The sequence below is a fragment of the Prionailurus viverrinus genome, chromosome A2 (assembly GCF_022837055.1).
Source record: "Prionailurus viverrinus isolate Anna chromosome A2, UM_Priviv_1.0, whole genome shotgun sequence".
Taxonomy (NCBI): Eukaryota; Metazoa; Chordata; class Mammalia; order Carnivora; family Felidae; genus Prionailurus; species Prionailurus viverrinus.
The window spans coordinates 59,400,459-59,406,346 of record NC_062562.1 but is presented as its reverse complement, the minus strand read 5'-3'; the positions used below and the strand labels follow the sequence as shown (position 1 = coordinate 59,406,346).

The 5,888-nt window shown below is 49.0% G+C and overlaps 1 long non-coding RNA gene across 1 annotated transcript; it reads right to left on the bottom strand.

Moving 5' to 3' along the window:
• Positions 1 to 1,341: 1,341 nt before the first annotated feature.
• Positions 1,342 to 5,326, bottom strand: LOC125160247 (uncharacterized). Its single transcript, XR_007150182.1, has 3 exons — positions 4,828 to 5,326; positions 3,940 to 4,056; positions 1,342 to 2,575 (listed from the first exon to the last, which is right to left on the bottom strand). It is a non-coding gene; the product is annotated as an uncharacterized LOC125160247 (long non-coding RNA).
• Between the last annotated feature and the right edge of the window lie 562 nt (positions 5,327 to 5,888).

Below are 5,888 nucleotides of genomic sequence, written 5' to 3'. Positions count from 1 at the left end.
GATAAGACTCTTTGAGACGCTGATTGTGACAGATCATTGGAAGAAAATTGTTTCAAGAGAACAAAGGTGTGTCAAAGTGGAAAAGGAGGGCCGGAGTTCTGCAGACCTTGGGTTGGGAAATCTATGGAGAATGGAGTGCCCAAAACAAGCTACTGGCAATCTAGCCCGTAGAAGAAGACACACCAGAGCACTTAGGAAAAGGCGCCCGCTAGTGTTTCCATCTGGGAGCCCTGTCAGCTACAAGCCTGCCTTCTTCCTTCAGAAGGACCTCGAGAGCCCTGGGACTTGGTCTGCTTTTCTTGCTTTTCCCATCATGAAATGGGGTAGGAAGTGACAGTGCCCTAGCCCAGCTATGGCTCTAAGGTGTGCAAAGGGGTATTGGTGCCCCCTTCATGTATAGGGCTTTTCTGTGCTGACCAGCTTCTGGAGTTTACTGCTCCAGTGTGAATTGTCTGCTATTCAGAAGGAAAACACCTTAGGCAGAACAATGTGGTGAGCTGGCTCCTCTCCCCCCACCCCCCACCCCTCAATTCCAACAGCCAAGCACCAAGATCAGGAATTGGAGGCCTATTCTCCTTTGGAATATCTGATGTCCTTGGCTGTTATTTATCAGGGGACCAAGTTTGAAACCCACACCCATCACTGGATGCCCGAGTGCCAGCTCCATGGCTCCTAAGGGTGAATGAAGAGACAGAAACACGGGAATGGCTTCAGCCAGGACCAAATGTGTTCAATAATTCCATCCTAAGGGAATGCAATCCATATGGATGGGAGATGTTTATCTTCATTTCCACTAAACCCAGCAAGGAAGCCAGCTCCCAGCTAATACATCTGGCCCAGCTTCCCCCAAAACAGCTCTCAGTTGTGTTGGGGGGAGGTTTATGTCCTAGGGCTCTGCATATACATGCAGTTCTGAAACCAAAAAGTCTAGGCTCCTTTGTCTCCACCTTCCCCAGACTCATAAAGACTTTCCCCTTTGGGCATCAGCAAGCTAGAAATAGTACTCTCAAAGACTAAATTTGTACCCACAAGATGAACTGTAATGGATGATACAGCAATGTCATGAAACTGGATAAAATCAGGGCCAGAGTTCTCCCTGTTTAGAAGAACCTGAATAGCACAATATATTCACAAGCTGGTTTGCTCAGGATTCACAGGGACTTTTGTGGCCTTTCGCTAGAGGGGTGCTCCAAAGGATGCTTATTGGAGCCCTCTGAGGAAGAGGTCCACATTCTTCCTTAGGAAAGAGACAGGAACTTTGTATTATGGTGTGCTTCTGCATGTCCTATCCATTGAGAGGGGCAGCAGAGATTCTGAGATATGAAGAAGTTTCCATGTGACGATCAAGAGGTGAGAATGAGGGTTTGGCTCAGTGTATATTCAAAAGACTTTTTGTGTGCTGATCCAGTCATGGATCTCTTTGTTCTTCCGAATGACGGTAGCTCCATCCATTAGGGGCAGGTACATGAGACTATCCATTCCCAAGATACAGTTGCCTGCCCAGCACCAAGGGCTCAGGGACAGCGGGGGTTGGTGTCCTCTGGGGTATCAGACCCTGTGAGCCCCACATTGTCTCAGGACAGCTTGGAAACTCACCTCCACTCCAGACCCCTTGGTTGGTATAGGGGACAGACACAAGGTCTCTGTGTGTGAACTGAGACCAAATTAGGAAAGCAGAAATAGGAGAGGAATGACAATAAGGGGAGTCAAAGGTGTTCATTCAAATTGGCATGGGGGAAACCAAGGAAAGAGACCACGACCTTGCCTTTCCCTTGTCCACAGAAGGTAGGATCTACCCCCACTCCGCCTTAGCCTACCCACAAGGCATTCTCCCTTGGCACCTGCACATGCCCTGGGTTTGGAGAGGGCCACATCATTATGGAACCATATTGAGAATAGCCTAATGCAACACTTCTATCACCAACACTAAAACACCACCATGCTGAAAGAAGAGGATATTACTCTGAGATACTGTCTCAGAATATTTTCCATGCAAACTTTCATCAAAAGGGCTCAGGGGTGGCAATGGAGTCACACGCTGCCAGAGTTCATCATCACACATGATTTGGAGACACTAGAGAATGAAGTATTCAACACAGTCTCCTATCAATCAGGTTGTATTCAGAATAAGAAAGGCCTGTGGGCTTAGGCTAAGGGAGAACTGTGGAGGATTACACCTGGGATCCCTGTCAGCAAGAAGCCTGCCTTCTTTCTTTAGGAGCCAGGGGTTTCTGGTTTATCCATGCCATGTTTCCCATCAGTTGAAGGAGGCAGCAGTGTTTGAGCTGTAGCTATGGGGTTCTGAGGGCTGTTGCTCAGGAATCTGCAACAAAGACTTGGTTCCATCATTCCTGGCAAAGGCTCTTCTAATGCTGACTCAGTCATGCAGATCAGTGAGGAAAGCTGGATCCCCTTCACCCTCCTTAGCAGAGCAGGCCAAGCACCAAGCACCCAGGAACTCAAGTCCTTCTTTCCTTTGGTAGAGCAGAGCCTCATAGTTCTCCCTGAGTACAGGAGCAGAACGGGAGATTGCAGCCCACCCATTTCTGCCAGGTCAGTGATGGCTCCATGGCACCTAAAAGAAAAGAATACATTCTCAACAACACAGCAAGGGGAAGGAAATTTGCTCCAGGTGAGCCAAACTCACCATTTCAAGTGGGAATGGGGATCCCTTTGGAGAGTTTTTCTCTTCATTTTCCCTCAGCCAGAAGGAGGCCAATTCCCTGCCCAAGTCTCTGTCCAGCATACACACCAAACATCCATTGCTGAGTCCCTTCGAATGCCCTGGGCCTCAGAATGGACACATACTTCTGAAACCCAGTGATTTAATGAAGAAGGGGCCCTGTGGAAAAAACTCTCCCAGGAGAGGAATGGCCCAGAACTGGCCCAGACTCCCAGGTGGAAGAAGATAGGACTCTTGGGACATTGATTCTGAACACACTGTGGGAAAAACCTTGTTTCTACAAGACAGCAACAATGATTCAAGGTGCATGAGAAGGGCCAGAGCTCTTCAGACCTTGGAAGGGGAATTCTATGAAGACAGTGCCCTGCACCAGCTCCTGGCAACCTGGCTATAAGAAACACCAGAGAGCTTGTGCAAAAGCACCATCTAGTGTCTCCATCTGGGAGCTGTGACAGCACCAGGCCCACCTTCCTTCAGAAGGACCTAGGGCACCCTGGGCCTTGGTTGGCTTTTGTTGCTTTTTGCAACATTGAATGGAGTCAGCAGTGACAGTGCTATAGCTTGGAGGATTCCCCAGCTGTGGCTCCAAAGTGTGGAGTGGGGCATTTGTACCCTCTTACTGTAAGAGGCTCTTGCTGTGTGGACCAGCTTCTGGAGACACCAGCTCCTGTGTGAACTGTCTGCTTTTCAGAAGGAAGACATATCAATCAGGCAGAGCAGAGGCGAGCTGACTGTTCCCCCCACCCTTGCTACAAACAGCCAAGCATCAAGGTCAGGGTATGGATCCCCATTCTACTTTGGGATATTTATCAGATGCTGATGGCTATAACTGAGCATGGAACTGAGTGGGAACCCCACACCCATTCAAGGGTGCCTGCTGAATGAGTGCCAGCTCCAAGACTCCTAAAGGTGAATGGTCAGTCAGAAATACAGAAATGGAGAGGATATTGCTACAGCAAGGATCAAAGGGCATTCAATATTCCATCCAGTGGGAATGCAATCAGTGTGGAATGGAGATGTTTATCTTCATTTCCTCTAGGATGAGCAAGGGGGACATCTCCCCACTAATACATTTGGCCCAGCCTCCCGACACACAGCTCTTGGCTGGACCCCTTCTGATACCCTAGGTCCTTGGATGTCCAGGTCGTGGAACATGCTGCACTTGCCAGACTGTTCTTTTGATTGAAAGTAGCTCATTCTGTAAGCGATGGGAGTCCAGATAGCTACCCATTCCCACGACACTGTAATCTGCTCACCACCAAAGGTTCAGGGACAGGGGGAGTAGATGTCCTCTGGGAAATCAGACTCTGAGACCCATGCATCAGGTCAGGAAAGTCTTGGATGCTCACCTCCAAATCGGGGAATCTCGGTTGCTGTAGGGAACAGACACAGAGTCTCCATGTGTGAATGAGAACAAGTTAGAAAAGCAACAATGAGAGAAAATGACTCCAGGGTGAGTCAAAGCTGTGCATTCAAATGGGCACGGGAGAAACTGAGGAAAGAGATCCTGACCTTCTCTCCCCCTTGATGCCGACAGGAAGTGCTATCCACTCCCAATTTCAAGCTTAGCCTACTCACAAGCACTCTCTCTGGGCACGTTCACAGACCTTGGGTATGGGCAGGGCCATATTCTGAAACTGGATTGAGAAGGGCCCAATGCAAAATCCCTATCACCATCACAGACACACCATTAAACCCCCAAGCTGAAATAAGAGGATATTACTCTGGAGCACTCTACCAGAATAGTGTCCATGCCAAAAACCTTTCATTAAAAAAGTTCAGGAGGGGCAATGAAGACACACACTGCCAGACTTCTTCACCACACATGGGATTTGGAGAAAGTTGAGAATGAAGTACCACTCGCAGTCTCCTATCAACCAGGTTGTATCCAGAATGAGAAAGGCCTGTGGGATTAGGCCAAAGGCATCCTCTGAAGAACTACACCTGGGAGGTCTGTCAGCAGGAAGCCCGCCTTCTCTCTTTAGGAGGCAGGGATTTCTGGCTTGGTCTATCCATGCCACATTTCCCATCAGTTGAGGGAGGCAGCAGTGTTTGAGCTGTAGCTATGGGGTTCTGAGAGCTCTTGCTTAGGAATCTGCAACAAGGACTTAGTTCAAACTGTGTGCTTCTAATGATAAAGGCACCTCAGTCATCCAGGTCAGTGAGGCAAGCTGGCTCTCCTTTACCCTCCATAACAGAGCAGTCCAAGCACCAAGTACGCCGGGACTCAAGGCCTTCTTTCCTTTGGTGGAGCAGAGCCTGATAGCTCTCCCTGAGCACAGGAACAGAGTGGGAAGTTGCGGCCTAGGCAAGGGTACGAGCTGAGTTAGTGATGACTCCATGGCTCCTAAAGGAGAAAAGTAAAACATTTCTCTCTCAGACACACAGCAAGGGAGATGAAGTTGGTGCCAGGTGGGCCATAACTTGACATTTCCAGTGCGAATGGGGATTCACTTGGACAGATGTCTTGCTTCATTTGCCCTTGGCCCAAAAAGAAGCCAGCTCCCTGTCCAAATCTCTGGCCTAGCCTACTCACCAAACATCCTCTGCTGGGACGCCTTCAAATTCCCTCAGCCTCAGTATGGCCACACACTTCTGAAACCCAGTGTATTAATGAAGAAATAGATTTGTGGCAAAATTTCACCCTCAGTCCCAAGGACTCCACCACACTCCCAGGTGGAAGACAGAAGATAGAACTTTTTAAGACACTTATTCTGAATGGATTGCAAGAAGAACCATGTTTCTACAAGAGATCCAAGATGTGTCAAGGTGAATAAGGTGGGTCAGAGCTCTTCAGAGTGTGGACGAGGAAGTCTATGGGGATGGAAGGCCCATGCCCTGTTCCTGGCAACCTGGCTGTAAGAAGAAGAACACCAGAGGGCTAAGGCAAAAACACCCTCTAGAGTCTCCATCTGGGAGCCCTGTCAACACCAGGCCTGCCTTATTCCTTCAGAAGGACCTAGATAGCCCTGGGACTTGGATGGCTTTTGACACTTTTCACGCAATTGCATGGAGTGAACTCTGAGAGTGCTGTAGCTGGGAGGTGTTCCCAGCTCTGGTTCCAAAGTGTGGAGAGAGGCAGTACCCTATTCCTGTAAAGGGCTCTTTCTGTGCAGACCAGCTTCTGGAACCTCCTGCTCTTGTGTGAACTGTCTGCTTTTCAGAAGGAAGACACCTCAATCAGGCAGACCAAAGAGGCGATCTG